Source organism: Scyliorhinus torazame, chromosome 7, assembly GCF_047496885.1.
Source record: "Scyliorhinus torazame isolate Kashiwa2021f chromosome 7, sScyTor2.1, whole genome shotgun sequence".
Taxonomy (NCBI): domain Eukaryota; kingdom Metazoa; phylum Chordata; class Chondrichthyes; order Carcharhiniformes; family Scyliorhinidae; genus Scyliorhinus; species Scyliorhinus torazame.
This window is the reverse complement of record NC_092713.1, coordinates 15774123-15794970: the sequence shown is the minus strand read 5'-3', so window position 1 is coordinate 15794970 and position 20848 is coordinate 15774123. Positions and strand designations below refer to the sequence as shown.

The 20848-nt window shown below is 47.4% G+C and overlaps 1 long non-coding RNA gene across 1 annotated transcript; it reads left to right on the top strand.

Moving 5' to 3' along the window:
- Nucleotides 1-2866: 2866 nt before the first annotated feature.
- On the top strand, nt 2867-20545 carry LOC140427256 (uncharacterized). Its single transcript, XR_011948411.1, has 3 exons — nt 2867-2965; nt 19199-19307; nt 20406-20545. It is a non-coding gene; the product is annotated as an uncharacterized lncRNA (long non-coding RNA).
- Nucleotides 20546-20848: the final 303 nt, after the last annotated feature.

The following is a 20848-nucleotide window of genomic DNA, read 5'->3' as shown; positions in this document are numbered from 1 at the left end:
GTGGGAGTACACTCGAATAGTCAAGCCTCGAGGTGACAACAGCACCAATGAGGGTATCAGCAACAGATATGGTGAGAGAAAGGCAAAGTTGGACAAAGCCACAGAGATGGAAATAAGTGGGCTCAGTGATGACATGAAAAGTGGTCAGAGGTAAGACAGCAAGGTGCAAACAGTGTTGTTTAGTCCCTGAGATTTGTCAGTGAGAGGAGGAGGCCATTCGGCCCCACGAGCCTACTACACCATTCAATAAGATCATGGCTGATCTGATTGTAACCTCGACCCCACATTCCTGCCCATCCCAGATAACCTTTCCCCCCCTGGTTATTCAAGGATCTATCGAGCTCTGCCTGATATTCGAAGACTCTGCTGCACCTGCCTCTTGAGTTCAAGAGACTCACGATTCTCTGAGAGAAAAGAATTTCTCCTTTCTCTTCTGTTTTAAATGAGCGAATCCCTGCGCTGGATCCTCCGCAGCCCCGCGCCGAGGCGGAGAATCGCCGTTCCCGACCGAATCGCGCCCGGCGCCGCTCCGGCGATTTTCCGGGACCCGGAGTATCGCTCGTCCTTCAATCACGCGCTGCGCGGCCGGGGGTGGGGGGGGGGGGGGGGGGGCATTGGCAGAGTCCCCGACCGACCGATTTCCCGATGGCGAGGTTCTAACCACGTCTGGCCTTTCAGGACTCTCGCGCGGCGGCTGTGGACTCAGCACCGGGGGTGGGCCTTTGCGGGCGGTCGGGGCAGCGATCGGCCGGTCTGATGGAGGGGCGCGGGGCCAATCGGGGCGGGGGGGAACTTCTTTCTTGCTGTTGGTCCGTGGTCCGAGTCCGCCGAGGCGCTCGGCGTGGCCGCAGGTAAGTGAACAGCTCATTATTTTTTGCAGAAAACCGGGGAGAGAAACGCCAGCGTCACTCTTCTCATCGCTCACAACTCACAGACCCATCGCATATCTGCAGCGTGGGGACATAGCCCCATTTCTGGAGAATCCAGCCCAATTTTTAAACAGTGACCACGAGTTCTCGATTCTCCCACAAGAGGGGACATCCTCTCCACATCCACCCTGTTAATACCCCTCAGGATCTTAAAGGATTTGATTCAGTCACATTACTCTCCTAAACTCGAGCCGATACAAACCTAACCTCTCCAACTGAAAACAATGGCTTCAGTCTTCCAAATGTTTAATTGGAAGACATTTCTCCTCATCCAGTGCTTGATATTAGATAAGCACTCTGATAATTTCACAACAACTGGAGGAGTTGAGAGAGGTGCTGATGAGGTAGACCTGGGAGTTGGCAGCGTTCATGTGAAGACTAGCACTCTGAGGGCAGCTTGTGGATGATAAATAGGGACACCAGAGATATCGCTGTGGGGGGAAGGAAGTGAAGCCATTATCATAACATAGAATTCCTATAGAGCAGAAGGAGGCCATTCAGCCCATTGAGACTGGGCCAAAAGAGTGTCCGACCCAGGCCCCATCCTCCACCCTGTCCCCTTAACCCCACCGAACCTGCACATCCCTGGACACAAAAATGGACAATCCACCTAACCTGCACATCTTTGGACTGTGGGAGGAAACTGGAGCAGTCGGAGGAAACCCACGCAGACACGGGGAGAAAGTGCAAACTCCACACAGACAGTCACCCAAGGCCGGAATTGAATCCGGGTCCCTGCCGCAGTGAGGCAGTAGTGCTAACCACTGTCGTCACAGAGTTTTGTCATTCTCCCATGTGTGCTCTCAGCATATTTGTCCCAAAGCACCTCAGAGCTAATAGTTTACTTTTGAATTGTAGCCCACTTTTGTATAATAACGATTATTATTAATGCAGGGACACACAGCAGCCACAATGTGACACGCTGAGATAAATGACCAGATAATCTGCTTTTAGTGCAGTCGATTGATGGATTAAAGGTTAGGCAAGACACAAGTACTCCTCTGGTCTTCTTCAACTGTTGGGATCTTTTACAACTACCTAAAAGAACAGCTGTGGCTTCAAATTAACATTTGATCTGAAAGACAGCGCCTCCATTTAGTGCAAGACTCCCTCAGGACTGCGCTGAGGTATGAACCTGGATGAGATACCCATGTTTCTCGAGTGGGACCTTAACCTACCCCGACTGACTCCGAGCTTAACCACAAGGGGCCAAGGCCAACATTTTGATCAAAAATAGATTTGTTGCAGCCGTTAAAATTCATGACGCTTAAAACTCATTCAAAGCGGTGATGCATAATTGAAATGAAGTTTAATCTCGCTGCTGAGGAACACATGATCCTTAACATTTTAGGACTTTTGTGACTATTCCAGCTAGAGTGTTGACTGGGGTCGCAATATTAGCGGCAACTTCGAGAAGGCGGTAAATGCGGTGAATCTTTGATCTCCACTGCTCGAAAATGCCAGCCGCAGTGACGATGTGCTCCCGAACACCATGAAACAATTCTTTTTGGCACTTTCAATGTGCTGTGTTCATTGAATTGAGGTTAAAGGGGGGAGATTGTCAATCAACATCTCCACAGGGAGCATTCTGCTCCAACACTGTATTCGTGCCAATTGCAAATTTCCCTTCTGACTTTGGAGTGCTGTATATCTTACAGGACTGTATTGAGACCCGTGCCGAAAGTTCTGGCTTGGATCAGTTGCCAGGGACATTATTCCCTCAGCACAGAGCTTGTTAGTAAGGTGAAAAGTGGCATCCTACCAGCTTCGCTCCTCAGTGATTCCTTTCTTCTGAGTCAACCAGTATTGATAACGTTTTTGTTTTGGAACAAAGGGTCTGATTGAACGGGCGGACAACAGGAAGGCTTTCAGGGGACAGAGGCTGGGGCTCAATGACAAGGTTCTTAACATCACTGCGCTGCTGTCCAGCCCTGTAGGGAGGTGAGGTACAATGTGCTGCAACACGCAAGGAGCCCACTTGAAAAGAATTTCTGACATCTTACGGCAAAGATTCCATGTTCTGAAGCTGTTTGAAGGTGAGTTCCATTATCCTGTTCACGAGACTTGTACGACTTTTGATTGTGTGCCTTTGAGAAGCAGATACAAATCTGCCAGTCTTTCTAGTGAGGCTGACTGTGTATTGAATAGAAAGACTTGAACTCCACCAGCAAACAAAGAAAGGGAGAATGTAACCTGGCCACAGCAAGCGAAGCAAGGATATTTCCTGTTAAAACCTTTTGACTGCAAAGGAAATAGAAAATCGCTCAGCTTTTCCAGGAGTTGAAAATATTGGCCTCATCACATCATGGCTGGGGTTCTCCGAGTCTGCGGCGGGTCGGGGATTCGCCGTGGGGGTGCACGAGCATCCCGCCACGCCGCTCCGATGCTGGGCCGCCGATTCTCCAGCATCTGGAGAATCGGCGGCAATCGCGCCCGCGTGGTCGCCACGGCGTCGGGCCCCCGCGGCAATTCTCCACGCTAGACGGGCCGAGTGCCTGCCGAGTTCCGCTGAGTCCCACCAGCGTGTCTTACATATGGTCCCACCCGGCGGGACCTCTGCGTTCTGGCTGCGGGGGCCATTCTGTTCGGAGAAGGGGTATCCGACTCCGGGGAGGGCCTCCATGGTGGCCAGGCCCGCGATAGGGGGCTACCGATCGACAGGCGCACTCATTCGGGGGGGGGGGCCTATGTTCCTCCGCGCCGGGCCCCCGTAGGACTCCGCCATGTTGCGAGGGGGCCGATGCATGAGCGTGGTTGTCATCTCTGCGCCGGCCCCCTCGCAACATGGCGGAGCCCTATGGGGGCCCGGCGCGGAGACGTCAACCACGCTCATGCACCGGCGCGGAGATGGCCGTGCAAGGACGGCTTTCATCACCGGAGCAGCGCACAACACTCCGGCGCCGTTCTAGCCCCCGAAGAACAGGAGAATTACTGGGCCTGGAGGCACGTTGACGCGGGCATCGCACACGATGGTTTTAATGCCTGGAGTCAACACTTAGCCACGATATCGGAGGATCCCGGTCCATCCCGGTGGATGTGCCGTTTCTGATACTTAAGTGTTGACGCCAACTCAGACTCTAATGACAGAAAGATCGGCGCCGTGCCCGGACTGATTTTGCCACCGTTGAGGGGCTAGCACCGACGCCACCTGGAGCACAATCAATTCCAATGGAAAACGGTACCGGATTCGCCAGATTCACGATTGACATCCATCCCATGGACCACACCCATTGTTACTGCCAACTCAGGGCCCGCACCCCATAGTACGGCAGGTATGTATCACAGAGGGGGCTGCAGGCAGGAAGGTGGCCGGTGGGGAGGGAAATGAGGGGATGTGGGGTTGGGATGTGGTGACCATGCCCCTGGCCAGTCCCCCCCCCCCCTCAATCCACCCTCCTAGTCGGTAAACCTGGAGGTGATCAGAGTGGGCCAAGCGCGTTGGCCCTAGTGCACATATCGCGCGGCCTGCCACGCCTGCCTGAGCTCCATGTTCTGCCCTCCCTCACCATCCTCCGCCTCCTCCTTGTTGGACGGGGTCTGGCGTTCTACCTCCTCCTCCAGCGCATCGCCCCTCTGCTGTGCGATGTTGTGGAGGGCTCAGCAGGCCGCCACGATGCGGGTAACCCTCTCAGCATCACACTGGAGGGCCCCTCCAGAGCGGTCCAGGCACCAGAAGTGCAGCTTTAGGATGCCGAAACACTGCTCGATCACGCTCCTGGTCGCTTTATGGGTGTCGTTGTGGCAGGTCTCCAAATCAGTCTGTGGCCTCCATATAGGCGTCAGCAGCCACGACCACAACGGATGACCCCTGGCACCCAGCAGCTCACCCCTCAGCAGGCGGGGGAGGGGGGGGGGTTCGAATGAGTCAGGAACCATCGAGTGTGCCAGGATGAAGGCGCAGAGCACACTGCACGGTTATCGGGCGCAGACGTGCATGATGCGCAACTGATGGTCACATATCAGCTGCATGTTCATCGAGTGGAACCCCTTTTGGTTTGTATACAGCAGCCTGCCATCTGCAGGTGCGCGTGTGCGGGGGGGCACCCAGGGGGGAGGGAGGGGGGGGAGCAGGCACCCATACGGCCGGTGTCACTCTGCAGAACCAAGGTGGGTGGTCAGTGAGTGCGCAGCACGATGCCTGCCATAATGGCTGCCTGTGCCTGGCCATTGCCCCAGTCCCGTGAGGTGGGTCAGCCACTCGGCCTGCCCCACCCCTGCTCACCCCCTCCCTCCCGACCCAGGGAGGGCCACCTCAGCCCTGTTCACTGTTGCGTTATGGCAGATCCTGTATAAGGGTCGAAGCCTCATGAATGATGAGCAGTGTGGTGTAAGAGCTGTGATATTTTCATTCAAACTCCTTGTCATCGAGGGGATGTTATGCTTGTTGGACAGCATGATACCTGGCAGTACACCTTGACATGAATTCTCAAGTCTTATTTTGTATACTTGACTGATCATTTTCTCATTTTATGTATAAACCCCCCCCCCCCCCCTTACAAAGTAACAATCCCATGAGCAGTGAGAACGTCCAATCACAGACATGGGATAGAGTTAAATCCTTCTTGAAAGGGGAACGTTAACTACGACGTACGAGATGCCAGTCAGTAAACAGCAGCTGAGATTAGCCAGCCATGAATTTTGCATCGCAGGATAAAGTGTGCAAGGTCTTTTGAGGTCATGTTGGCTCGGAGATGACAAGCCAGCCAATGGGAAATTGGAACAGAGTTCATTCCCCGTGGCAGCCTCAGTAATCACAGGTCGTTAGCGGAGGGCAGAGGATAGCAAATGGAGTGTATTCAGACAGACTGAGGAAAGCTATTGTTATGGGCCAGGGTTTAGAGAACCCCAAAGTGTACCATGGAGTTCACCTGACCCAAAACTTTTACTAGATTGTGGTATGGGGAGCACACGGCCCACTCTACAGGTGTGGTAGAGCAGAAATGGAAAAGTATTTTTTAAAACAAAACAATGTTTATTCTATGAACTCAAGTTAACCTCTTTAAAACATACAGTGAACATCTTAGCAAACATTAATTCAAATACAACCCCCAAAGACTACAACACTAAGTAAACCATTAAGCTTTCCTTTTTAACATCCATACGACTTAAAAACAAAACCTTTATCAGAAGCACATCAGGCTGAAGTCACATTTATCATTCTGAATTCACCAAATTATCAAGAGATAGTCTTTTGATGCAGAGGGAGCAGCAGTACACCTGCTTGGACTGGCTTCAGCTCCAACACTGAAAATGAAACTAAAACACACCCTGCAGCAAACAGCCTAAAACAAAAGTAAAAAGCTGACAGACAGCCCAGCTCCACCCACTCTCTGACATCGCTGTAGTAGTAAACACCCATTTCTTAAAGGTACTCTCACTGCAGATATTTATATACATACCCATTTATAAACACCCATTTCTTAAAGGTATTCTCACATGACACCTCCCCCCAAGAAAAAAAAACCCATCAACTTCAAGATGGTTTCATTTTTCACCTTGTCACTATCCTTTAACAAATGCACACAGTAAATATACTTTTTTGTTTAAAAAAAACAACACACGCAAACAGGTACAATAATATAGTCCATTTTTTTTTCTTCTTCCTCCAAATGAAATCCTTCTCGCTTGACAGTCTCTTTGAACAAGAAGGTCACTGCACGATCCGTCCATTTCTCTACACCTCGGCATTTCTCTTTCAAGTCAGATACTTTAGTTCAATCTGATCGCAGAGTCCCTTGTAATTCTCCAACACAGGAGCATTGGTTATCACAGCTTTCAGGCAGTCAAATGCCTGTTGAAACTCCGCTGTCCAATGACATTTTCGACGTTTCTTCAGCAAGTCCGTCAGTGGAGCGACCACACTAAAATTGGGTACAAATTTCCGGTAAAATCCACTCATACCAAGAAATCGCATTATTTCCCGTCGTGTCGAGGGTATCGGAAACTCCCCAATAACTTTTGTTTTCACATCCGTGGGATCATTTAACCCCGTCAGATTGTATGGCCAAGAAAAGTGACTTGGGCCTTTCCAAATTCACTTTTGGCTAGGTTTATCACCAAACCCGCCTCCTGAAGTCGATCGAATTACTCCATCAGATGTTTCAAGTGTTCTGTCCATGTCTGGCTGAAAATTACCAGATCGTCGACGTATACCGCACAATTGGGTAATCCTGAAACAACTTTGTTAGTTAACCGTTGAAATGTGGCTGGAGCGTTTTTCATGCCAAATGGCATAACTTTGAATTGGTATATACCATCTGGAGTCACAAAAGCTGAAATCTCCTTCGCCCTTTCAGATAAAGGTACCAGTAATCTTTCAGTAAATCCAGTTTGGAAATAAAAGCTGATTGTCCCACTTCCTCAATGCAATCCTCCAAACGTGGGATAGGATAAGAATCCATTCTTGTAACTGCATTAACCTTTCTATAGTCCACACACAACCATTGGGTACCGTCTGGTTTTGGTACCATCACTATGGGTGAGCTCCATTGGCTGCAACCCACTTCAATTATGCCATTTTTAAGCATACTCTCAATCTCTTTGTTAACCTGTACCAATTTTAAAGGGTTAAGTCTGTCTGGATGTTGTTTGATTGGAACAGCATTTCCCACATCTACATCATGTATAGCTATTTTAGAACTTCCCAAATTATCTCCACAAACATGTCCATGTCATATCAATAACTCTTTCAGGTCAGTTCGTTTTTCCTCTGGAAGGGAACTCAACAATTTATCCCAATTTTTAAGAACATCCTCCTTTTCCAATTTAATTTCAGGTATGTCAATTTCCAAGTCATCTGGATTTGGTTCGTCACATTGAGTTAGAATCATTAAAACCTCCTCCTTTTTCTCTCCTTCCCTTTCAAAGTTCCTTTTAAGCATATTCACATGGTATACTCGGTGAGTCTTCCTTCTATCTGATATTTTTACCACATTATTCATCTCACTTAATTTCCTTTCAATCTGATAAGGTCCCACAAAACCTAGCTTTTAAAGGTTCACCTCCCACTTGGAACAGTACTAAAACTTTATCTCCATCGGCAAAACTACGAACGTTGGATTTCTCGTCCGGTACCCGTTTCATCACATTTTGTGCTACTTTCAAATGTTGTCTCGCTAATTCACCTGCTCTATTTAATCATTCCCTAACATTTTACACGTAATCCAATAATGTAATTTCTGACTCACCAATGTTTCCTTAACCAATTTAAGTGGTCCTCTTACCTCATGACCAAATATTAGTTCAAAAGGACTAAATTTGATTGACTCAAACAGTATGAATGAAATTCCTTTATCCCAATCCTCTGGATAATCTTGGCAATAAGCCCTCAACATTGTCTTTAATGTCTGATGCCACCTTTCTAACGCTCCCTGTGATTCTGGATGGTACGCAGTTGATATAAATTGTTTTATTCCTAAGCTATCCATTACTTCTTTGAATAACCTTGAGGTAAAATTTGATCCTTGATCCGATTGTATTTGTGTGGGTAGTCCATATCGAGTAAAGAATTTAAGTAACTCCTCCACAATCTTTGTAGCTGTAATATTACGTACTGGAATGGCCTCTGGATACCGAGTAGAGACATCCATTATAGTCAAAAGATATTGATTCCCACTTTTTGTTTTAGGAAGCGGTCCTATGCAATCAATTAAGACCCTTGTGAAAGGTTCTTCAAATGCTGGAATGGGTATTAAGGGCACTGGTTTTATCAGTGCTTGAGGTCTCCCTATCACTTGACATGTGTGACATGATTGTCAAAATTTAACTACATCTTTTTGTAGTCCAGGCCAATAAAAATGTTTTTGGATTTTAGCTTGAGTTTTCCTTATTCCCAAATGAACTCCCATTGGTACCTCATGTGCAACTCGCAACACCTCCTTTCTATACCCTACCGGCAATACTACTTGATGAACTTCTGCCCACTTTTGATCTGCGTGTATATGTAAAGGTCTCCATTTTCTCATCAAGACATTACTTTTACAGTAATAACACGCAGATTCCTCTTCCATATATGCTTTCTGATACATCCGTTTTGTTTCTATATCTTTCTGTTGTAACTCCGCTAATTTTCCTGAACTAAAAATATCCGCCTCAACTTCCACCTGTTCTTGTTCTTTTTCAACCATCTGATCAAAGATCGTTTCTGATAATTGCACTTCAGCTTCATCTTCACGCTTTGATTTCGCCTCTTGTCTTAACCTGTGACTTTGCGACCTTGTTACGACACAATCCGGAAAAATCCCAGGATATTCGTCCTTCAACACTTCGCTTGTCTGATTTTCCACTGGCTTATCAACCACAGTAGGCATCACTCCCACCTGCGATCCAGCTATATCATTACCCAAGATAAACTGTATTCCTGGACAAGATAGTTTCTCTATTACCCCTAATACCACTTCACCACTCTTCACTGGACTTTTTAACCTTACCTTTATATAATGGAACACTACTCCTCTCACCCTGAATTCCACATATTATTACCTTTTCTGGCAACATTCTTCCCAGACTACATAACTCCTCATCTCTTACCATTAAAGATTGACTAGCTCCCGTACCTCTTAAAATTGTGACGTTTTTACCTACTTCTCCTGATACACATGAGTAAACTTTACCCACACAAGTAAATTCTTTAAAGAGATCTGGCACCTTCTTATCAATCACCTCTTGATCAGGCTGTACAATCTTTTGCACCTCCTTCGCTTCACTTGGGCTTTCCTTTACCACTTTAACAAACCCCACTATCTTATCCTGTTTTACCACATCAGCCTTCCCAGTGCTTTTCTTCAACCACCAACACTGTGACTTTACATGGCCTAGTTTATTACAGTGAAAATATTTGAAACTTTTAATTTCTTTTCCACCCTCCTGGATTTCTTTTTAAATCTGAGATACACTCTCTTTATAAACTCCCATCAGATCACCTTTACCTTTACCACTTGAGTATTTCTCATGTCCCCAGTTTCTATCACTCACAGGCTGAAACTGATGTTGGAAACCAAGCTTTGATTTATGAACTAATTCATAATCATCTGCCATTTCCCTTCCTAATCTTGCAGTTTTAACCCTCTGCTCTTCCACATGAGTTCTCACTACATCAGGAATTGAATTTTTAAACTCCTCCAAAAGTATATTTTCTCTGAGAGCTTCATACGTTTGGTCTACTTTCAAAGCCCTTATCCACCTGTCAAAATTACTCTGGTTGGTCCTTTCAAAATCCAATTAATGTTTGACCAAATTCTTTCCTTAAATTTCTAAACCTTTGTCTGTAGGCTTCTGGCACTCGTTCATGTGCACCTAAGATGGATTTTTTCACCTCCTCATACGTCTCAGATACCTCCTTCAGTAGTGATGCAAACACTTCACTAGCTCTACCTACCAGCTTTGTTTGAATCAGTCATACCCACATGTCCTGTGGCCATTTCATTTGATTAGCTACCTTCTCAAATGAAATGAAAAAGGCTTCTACCTCATCCTCATCAAACCTTGGCAATGCTTGGACATATTTAAATAGATCCCCACCAAGCCTTCGACTATGACGCTCTTTATCACAATCCTCATCACTATCATCCAACTGTACGTTTCCCTTTACACCTGCCAATTTTAACTGTCATGTTTCATGGCCATTTTCTGAAGTTCATACCCTCTCTCTTTATCTTTTTCCCTGATCTGTATCTCCCTTTCTCTTTCTTTTAGTTCTGCTCGGGCTATTCTTTCTGTTTTCTTTCTTCTCTCTCTTTTTCCTCTCTCTCTCTTTCTCTTTCTTTTTCCTCTCTCTTTCTTTTTCTCTTTCTTTTTCCTCTCTCTCTCTTTTGTATTCAAGCTGCTTTAATTCTTTCTCATGTTCCATTTGTTTAATTTGCAACTGAATTTTTGCTATTTCCAATGAGTCAAACTGTATCTCAGGTAACTTTAAATGCTTAGCCACCGCCATAATTACCTCATCTTTTCTGCAATTTTTTTGCCAAATCTAACAGCCTGCTTTTAGTCTCTGTCCGTAAGGTACTGCGTGTGACCGTCTCCACCCCAAAAACTTTTGTGCCTCTGAAAGAGCCATTGTTCAACACACACTCCCTACTTAAACTAAAATACCACACCTGAAAAGCAACCACAATATGCTCACCCCTCACTGTCTTTAAGTTCACTAGGCCAATCCAATAGATAGACTTTTATCCCCCTCGAGCCCTCAATTTGTTATGGGCCAGGTTTTAGAAGACCCCAAAGTGTATCATGGAGTTCACCTGACCCACAACTTTTACTAGATTGTGGTATGGGGAGCACACAGCCCACTCTACAGGTGTGGTAGAGCAGAAATGGAAAAGTTTTTTTAAGCAAAACAATGTTTATTCTATGAACTCAAGTTAACCTTTTTAAAACATACAGTGAACATCTTAGCAACCATTAATTTAAATACAAACCCCAAAGACTACAACACTAAGTAAATCACTAAGCTTTCTTATTTAACATCCATATGACTTAAAAACAAAACCTTAATCAGAAGCACATCAGGTTAAAGTCACTGCTGAAAACATTTATCATTCTGAATTCACCAAATGACCAAGAGATAGTCTTTTGATGGCAGAGAGAACAGCAGTACACCTGCTTGGTCTGGCTTCAGCTCCAACACTGAAAACGAAACTAAAACACACCCTGCAGCAAATAGCCTAAAACAAATGTAAAAAGCTGACAGACAGCCCAGCTCCACCCACTCTCTGACATCACTGCGTAGTAAACACACATTTCTTAAAGTTACTCTCACTGCAGATATTTAAATAAATACCCATTTATAAACACCCACTTCTTGATGGTACTCTCACATGACACTATTCATGGTAAATGAGAGCAGGAATATGGAACTTAGCCCCCCCCCCCCCCCCGATCGGTACCTCAATCCCATTTTCCCGCCTTTGCGCCATTTTCTTGGATATCCTTACAAAAAAAGAATTCTCCGTTTTGAAAGGTTCAATTATAGCAAAGTGTTTCTCACTTTGGTCAGTTTTGAATATCTGGTTCGGCCTTCGGTGTGAATTGCCTGCTCTTCAAAAGGGAGTTACATAGAACATAGAACATAGAACAATACAGCGCAGTACAGGCCCTTCGGCCCACGATGTTGCACCGAAACAAAAGCCATCTAACCTACACTATGCCATTATCATCCATATGTTTATCCAATAACATGGAAGTACTTAAGTCGAGTCATTCTGCCGAATCTCATGCCCAAGCCTTCTCCTATTCTTCCTCCCGGGACTACACCAGCAAAGTCCGCCCCTTCCTTTTCGCTCATGTGCTTATTTCATTTCCCCTTCAGTACATCACCTCAACCATTCTCTGGGGTAGCGACTTCCGCATTCTCACCACTCTCTGGGCAGGATGGCATCTCAAAAACAGAAGGTAGGTTAATTGGGATGAGCAATATCAGTCAGTGTGGTTCCCACGGAGCTTGCAAGACTGCCTTTGGGGGAATACCCTTTACAGAATTTGCTCAAGGTTATTTTTCCTTGTTTCAATGTCACTCCAGGGAGACCGTTTCAAAGCAGAGGAGGGGGAGGTGGGTAGACGTTGGAGACCTGGCATTGAGGATGGACGTATTGACATACTTTGCCTCAAGTCAGGAGGTGAGGAGGCTCGTCCTGTCCATTTACAGGAAAAGAATCCTGTAAATCCAGGCGCTTTTGATGATGCTACAGCTGGCCGGTCGCACAGAGGAATGAAACTATCTTACAATACAAACCTAATTTATTCTTGACCCTGTTTGCCATATCGCAATTCTTGTGCACTGTGCCATTTATAGAAATGGGCATTTAGGCCACAGAGACCACTCGCATAGATTCCCCGGGATGATTCCAGGGAAGGGAAACTAATTATTAGGAGAGGCTTGAAAAACCAGGGCTATTTCCAGTGGAACAGAGAAGGCTAATAAAGATTTTCCTTTAAGCAATGAAGGGTGTTGATTAGGTGAATAGGGAAATGCTGTTTCCTCTTGTTGGGAATGTGTGATGAGGGGTTATTAATTTAAAATTCACTAAGACGGCTAGATGAGAGATTCAAAGACATTTCTTTGCACAGAGCATGGGGTACCTCAGCAGAGGGAATAGTTGAGGCAGAGACCATTATATCTTTCAAGAGAAAAGTACATAAGCATTTGAAAGAGAGGAAGATACAAGACTATGGGGAGGGAGTGATTCCTTTTCCGATTGCTCAAACTTGGAGCTGGCACAGACACACAGAGCTAAAACATAAAGTGCTGCAGATGTTAGAAATCCAACATTTTCACAGAATGGAAAGCTGAGGGGAGCAATGTGTCACCCCTCTTTAGGAGAGCGAGCCGCGTCAGGTGCATATCGGGCCCTTGACAATCCAGCGCTGGGCCTTGGGGGCAGACGTCCCACCCGCCAAGAGCTGCTGGCCAATCGGAAGCTGGCCATTCGACTTAATGGCAATGCCACCGGAGAGGGGGTGGTTGCTGTCAGTGCGACAACCATCCGAGGCCTCCAATTGAGGAGGGGCACAGGCGCAGGCCAGTAATGGCAGGAGGGGGATAGCGAATGGGGGATAGATGGGGAGGAGCAGGACACGGCAGCAAGGGCAGGCATAGGCTCTCAGCCGGCTCGCTCTGTCCCAATGCTAGGTCTCTTGAACAGTGAGTGCCTTAGAATGAGAGAGCCTCCCTGGGAATCCATAAGCAAAGAATAATAAAAATCTTTATAGTCACAAGTAGGCTTACATTAACACTGCAATGAAGTTACTGTGAAAATCCCCTCGTCGCCACAAAACGGCGCCTGTTCGGGTACACGGAGGGAGAATTCAGAATGTCCAATTTACCTAACAGCACGTCTTTCGGGACTTGTGGGAGGAAACCGGAGCCCCCGAAGGAAACCCAAGCAGACACAGGGAGAACGTGCAGATTCTGCACAGACAGTGGCCCAAGCTGGAATCGAACCTGGGACCCTGGCACTGTGAAGCAACAGTGCTAACCACCGTGCTACTGTGCCGCCCATGCGGCAGGGTTTGCTTGTCATGCTCCCCGCATAGTGAGACCCCACTTGCCGCTCAGTCAGCACCAGCGATGGGGTGCGATGAGGCCCTTAGGCGGGCATTAACGTTTTGTTGGCATCAGGGTGGGTAGGCTGTCCGTAGGCCTTCCCACCACCACAGAGCCAATCTGGGAAGGAGGCTGAGTCCTCACCGGCCACACTCCCAGGCAATTAAACAAACCCTCCACCAAACCAGGCCTGGAGATGGGGAGAAAGCTCCGCCCAATGTTTCTGATCGATGATGGCACTTCACCAGAAATAAGGAAAGAGTCGCCTGAGGGCAAATTTCGTCTGGCATGAAAATGTAGCCTGAAAATGATCTATTTAATCGTTAGGCAGCATCTTGCTCAATAATACGGAGTTACAGTACATCTGCGTCAATGTGCCAATTAATGTTTATAGTAAGGCCATACTCATATATTCAGATGCAGGAGTGTGATGGAACACAAGAAGGACAAGGGCAGAAAAAAATCTGGAAACACCATCACCTGTAAATCTTCCTCCAAGTCAGTCACCATCCTGACTTGGAAATATATTGCAGTTATCTCCACTGTCGCTGGGTCAAAATCCTGGAATTCCGTCCCTAACAGCCTTGTGGGTGTCCCTACACCTCAGGAACAGTGGTGGTTCAAGAATGCAGCACCCCCCCCCCCCCCCCCACACACACACCCTCCCCCCCGCAACTTCTGAAAGGCAACGAGGGGTGCGCAATAAAATGCTGGCCTCGCCAGCAATGCCCACATCCCTTCAACAAAGAAAATTGGTAATACTGTGGATGCTGTAAATCTCAAATAAAAACAGAAAAAGCTGGAAATATTCAGTACATCATGGAGCATCTGTGCAGAGAGGAACATAGTTATGATTAAATCGATTACTTCTGGTTATTGAATCCATGCAGTGCAGAAGGAAGCCATTCAGCCCATCAAGTCTGCAGCGAACCTCCGAAAGGTGTTATGGGCCAGGGGTGTAGAAAACTCCCAAGTATATCATGGAGTTCATCTGACCCACAACTGTTTATTGATTTTGGTTACGAAGAGCACAAGGACCTGCCTTTCAGGTGTTATTCAACAGAGGCCTTAAGCACTTTTAATCAAAAACAAAGTTTATTCTATGAATTCAGTTAACATTTCTATAAACACACAGAGTAAGCATTTTTATCAACTACAAACATAAATACCCCACACAACTACAATTCTATATATATATAACCCTTAATAACTTCCCTTTCAACTGTTCCAATTTGATAACAACACCCAATAAACCAGATAAACCCTATGACCAAAACATTCGGTTTGAATTCTTTCCAGAAAACAGTTACCACATTTAAATTATCAAGTGATCTGGACATCCTTTAACATGCAGAGAGAGAGAGACAGGAGAAGCCTTCTTGATCTGAAACCAGCTTCCAACTGTGTAAACGAAAGTAAAACTCAGAGCCACAGCCAGCTCCCAGCTCAAAGCGAAAGTAAAAACCCAGAGTCACAGCCCAGCTCCACCCACACAATGACATCAGTGAAGCCATGTGATAATACAAAACATTTCTTAAAGGGACACTCCCATGACAAAGGGGAGCCTAAACAGACCCGCTCCCCCACTCTATCCTCATAACCCCACACACCACGTATCCTTTGGACACTAAGGGGCAAGACAGCATGGCCAATCCACCTAACCTGTGGGGGGAAACCAGAGCACCCGGAGGAAACCCACGTAGACACGGGGAGAACGTGCAAACTCCGCACAGCCAGTCACCCAAGACCAAAATTGAACCTGGGCCCCTGGTGCCGTGAGGCAGCAGTGCTAACCACTGTGCCACCGCACCACTCAGAACTCATGTATTCATATATTCAGTCCTCCCTTTTCTGCTGTAAGCTTCAGCCCTTTAAAACCTCATCACTGTGTCACTTAATCACTGTTGGTTGATTTAATCCTCTTTACCTCTTGAATTGACAGTGCCCTGCACAGTGCTTGAGTTTATTTTGCTGTTGACTGTTGCTTGGAGGTGTGACGTATGCACGGCTACCTCGCCGACTCCTATGCGGATAAAAAGGGTCGTTAATGCTGTCAACTCTTCGAAGTATGTACAGATTATAATGACCTAAAATTAAGCAAAACAAAAACACTTTGATCTTTGTCCAGACGTTTGAGAACAGAAGGCAGGTGTGTCAATTGATGAAAGCTGTGGAAAATAATCTTCCAGACATTCATAGCCTATGGTTCCTGACCCTGTTCTGATTAAAGACAGAAGCACATTGTAAACAAGCTTTCAAGTCTAGCTCAAATATCCTGTATAATTACATTTTTTATTAAATAGATACAGAGAATCACTAGAAACAGAATGAGGTCAGACTTTACAAACTGTTCAGGGTCGCCCTCATCACTGCCCTACAAGTGAGGTCGCTGGTGCACAATGAATATCTGTGGGATGCTTCCTATATCCGTCATCACCAAAGTGCCCTCTGTGACTTAAGTAAAGCACATTACAAGTGTATGCAAAAAATGTTGCAGTTATATCTCAACATATTGCAGGTCTATCTGCAGCACCTTGCATGCATGTACATAACCTTTATAGGGAGGTCTTGTGGCAGAACGGGTGGCGTCCCTGCATCTGAGTCAGATGCTACAGTTTCAAATCCCACTCCAGCATCACGATTTAACGGCCATGTTAGCCGTGGGTGCAATTCCCGCAATGTCCGCTAAATCTCGAGATATGCCAAAAATGCGAATCTCGACGGTGAGAATTTGGTTTGCGATCTTCCCAGTGACCCCCCCCCCCTCCCGCTGATGACGCGAGTATGTTTCCGCCCAGCAAGAGCGCAAACTTGGTTTGCATGCAGTATCATCTCATTCAGCGGGTGTCACAACGCAACGTCGATCTTCATTATCGCTTCCCTCCCAGCCGACATGGCGTCGGGGCAGCACAAATTAATCTTTCTCGTCAAAAGAGGGAGCATGGCGACATGACCTCTGAGAGGGAGGTCGGAGGTGAATGTGAATGTCACCGCCGTCCAGAAGGGAGTCCAAGGGGAGAGATTGCACGGGGTGGGGGGGCGGGGTGGGGGGGGGGGGGATGTTGTGTTGCGACCAGGAAGAGAGAAGCTGTTGGGGGCCTGTGAGTGACCTCATGGGGGTCTGTTAGTCCATTCGCCAGGGTGTGAGGACGCTGAGGAGAGTGCCGAAGATGACCATCCAATGGAGGTGGAGGAATGTGGCCATATGGAGGTGAGGGTGCACATGGGCACGAAGGCTAGAGGAGCCCTCATTGCCACATGATTCCTGGAGCACCAGGATTGGGGAGGACACTTGGGTGGCCCTTCTGGCCACGGCCATTCCTGTACCCCGGGGAGCTCGTGAGGACCAACAACTTAGGGGGTGATGGGGAGTCCCTGAATGTTAACTGCCCACTCAATGCAATGATGGCTTACAGTGAGGAAAGGGCTCAGAGATACTGTGAATGTCTGCGTCCTGTCTGGCTGACGGCAGCTCACAGACACCCTGTGGCTTGGGTCATTTCAATGCAGTGATGCGCGGAGTCAGTCATCTCCCCTGATGCTGTTTTGGGGGGAAGGGGGTGTCAGTTAGAGGAGTCCTGACAGTGTGAGGGAAACACGTGCACTGAGATGGCATCATTGCTGAGAAGATGGAAGCGGCGCTATAAGTCAAAATGCATCCCCAATGTGAGATGTGCCATTGCATTCACCAATCAGTGAAGATCAGGCCTAATGGTGGTGGACAGAAGTGAGTTTTAGTACTTTGTGAGATCAAGTAAATACAAATATCAATGCTCTACATCTCTAAGTGCCTCACATCACCCGCTCTCCACGTTGTGTGTGACTACAATTTCTTAACCATCCTTACCCGACCACCACTATGTCCCGGTGCCTCCCCAGGATCCACATTGAGCTTCAGGCAACCTGCTGTCTGCCACAACCTGCTGCCTGAGATGACCTTGGAGGCCGCCCTTTCGCGAGCCAGGACCTGGAGGGCCCCGGCCTACCTGCGGGTGACACAGGTGTTGTGGTGCAACCCTGTTCTGTCCGCTGTGCTGGAAATGCCTCGGTCTCTGGACTGGACCCACCTAAAGTCTCCTGGATGGAAGGTCCCAGGGCACAAACTAGCGGGTCCTCCTCCTTTTTTGTGTTCGTGGGCCCCTAGTTCCCTCCATGGGGTAGAGAGGCATCTTATATCCATAAGCCCCACCATCCTTTGGCACTGGCAGTGGTGGATGCCCACCAGTGTGTGCATAATGCAGTTGATGCCCTCAACCACCGAGCTCGTGCTCTGAACCAGACATTAGACACTTCCCGCCATGGAGCAGGGTTGGCCTGGGTCCTCATATTGCAGGCGCCATCTCCTTCAAAAGAAGGCTTTGGGACTCCTCCAGCTGGCCTTGCCATCCCAGGGCTGTCACGACACCCCTTCCTGGCATTCTTGACTTTGCCTTTGATTGTCCAGCAGCTGAGGAAGGAGCAATGCCAGAGACATGGCACCTAGCTGGGGTACAGCTGAGTCCTGGGATCAAGCAGACCTCCGAATGTCCGTTCCCTGGGACGTCCCTGCCCCCATCTGATGCGGGTTTGATGCAGTGGGGTGCCCACCAGATTGTGACCCAGAAGCCTGCCTGCTACGTTCGCCCACTGAAGTGCGCTTCTCAGAACTGCCTCCTGGCTTGGCGCAGGTTCCCTGCTGCAGGAGGGACGAGGTTGCTCAGGCTACTTTCCTGCAAGGAAAGGGACATGGTGTCCGTGCATGGCCAGGGCAAATGTCTGGGAGAGACAGAGCTCATGCGAGTTTGGGCTGAAGGAGAGGCTCCTCACTTTTCTCTCTCTCTGCACATGCCACTCCTGTTGCTCCCCTGGAAGCTCAAGTGCTCTCTCCCCAAACAGCGTGAGAATCCAGAGTTCCACCATCCCACTGCCCATCTTCACTCCCTTGCGTCGGTTGTGCATCAGTTTCTCCTGCAGGGAGACCGAGGGTGAGGTTGCACCTATATAATACACAGTTGATAATTAACATATAATCTACACTCATCTACTACTAATCTGTACACTATTAAAAAACTATGATTTGCTCTCACTCACACTATCTTTCCTTCAGTCTGTACTCTAACTAACCCCTTCACGTTGTGTCCTATCTTACTGACCTATTGGTTGAATGTCTGTGTGTCATGATGTCTCTGGTGCTCCCTCTAGTGTTTATCTAGTCTACGTGTATTTACATTAACCCTTTGTGTATTTACAGTGATGCATATCACCACACTAGGCTGGCACTGCCAAGGTGAAAAACTGGCATTTTTTACTGATGGGTATCGGGGATCCGAGCAGTAGCTCGGTGAAGGCTGAATAACAAGGTAATAGTATATGTAAAGTACATTACACATATATACACAACATGTATATGTGCGTCCATACGAATTAGGAGCAGGTGCAGACTGCTCCCCCTCAGGCCTGCTCCGCCATTCAATTAGACCATATACCAATACAATGTCGGTCGATCTGCAAAGTGCATCACACAATGAATGTGAAAGCTTGAGATTTCGGGCGGGATTCTGAGTCCCGCCGCACCCATTTTCTAGCGCGGCCCACCCCCACCGGCAGCGGGATCCTCCAATGGGGTGGTCCATTGTAGGCACCCCTACGCCGTTGGGAAATCCCCGGGCGTGGGTGCGCTGCCGGCGAAGAGGAGGATCCCGCTGACGGGGAATCCCGCTCCTTATATTTTCCGATAAACGATAGATCAGCAAAACATAATCAAACATTTAAATATCCCCTGTCGCAGTTATTGTACAGCGGGAGTGTTCAGGCTTTTTATCTTCATCAGCTGATAAGGTCCATAAACATTATTTAAGCCACATTCAGTTTAAATTCAATGTTACCATAACGAATGAAATGAAAATCGCTTATTGTTACAAGTAGGCTTCAAATGAAGTTACTGTGAAAAGCCCCTAGTCGCCACATTCCGGCACCTGTTCGGGGAGGCTGGTACGGGAATGGCAATATCAGTAGAATATATATTTTAGTGAGTTTAATTGAAACTTATTGATCAATGAGGCAATAATATAGTAAACATCTGGCTTCTTGGGACAGATGTGAAACTAAGGCCGCATTTGTCCTATCAGGTGTGCAAATAAGACATAAAAACATTGAAAATAAGATCAGGAGTAGGGCATAATCCTTACAACACCAGGTTGTGATGATGGTTGACTTAATCTTGGCCTCAAGTCCATTCTTTTCCCCAGACCTCGTAACTGCCCTATAATTCAAAAGCAAAGGCTCCAGCGGCATTATTTTGATGATGTGGAGGGGAGATTTCCCTTGTTTACGAGCCAATATTTACCCCTCAGCCAGTATCGCTAAAACAGATATTCTGGCTATTTACCTAATTGCTAAGTGTCGGATGTAGATGTGCAAATATTAATAATAATAATCTTTATTATTGTCACAAATAGGCTCACATTGACACTGCAGTGAAGTTACTGTGAAAATCCCCAATCGCCGCATTCTGGCGCCAGTTCGGGTGCACGGAGGGAGAATTCAGAATGTTCAATTCATCTATCAAGCATGGGCGGGATTCTCCATTCCCCGACGCTGATTTTGTAATCAGTGATTGGACAGAGAATCCCTTTTGACGCTGTAATCGGGGGCGGCGCCTGTTTGACGCAGGCTTCGTATGTTCCGCCCCCCCTCTGAAACGGCATCTTCACGGTGCGCGGCGCACGCTGTTGGGGTGGCCTCAGTGCATCACCTGAAGGCCCTCCCCCGATGGGCCGAGTTCCCGACGGCGCAGTTCGCGGGGAACCCGACGTGGCGGCTCCAGACTGTGACCAGCGCCACCACAGTCGTGCGGGAGGACGTAATGCTGGTCGGGAGGACTTCCGCATGGGCTGGGGGG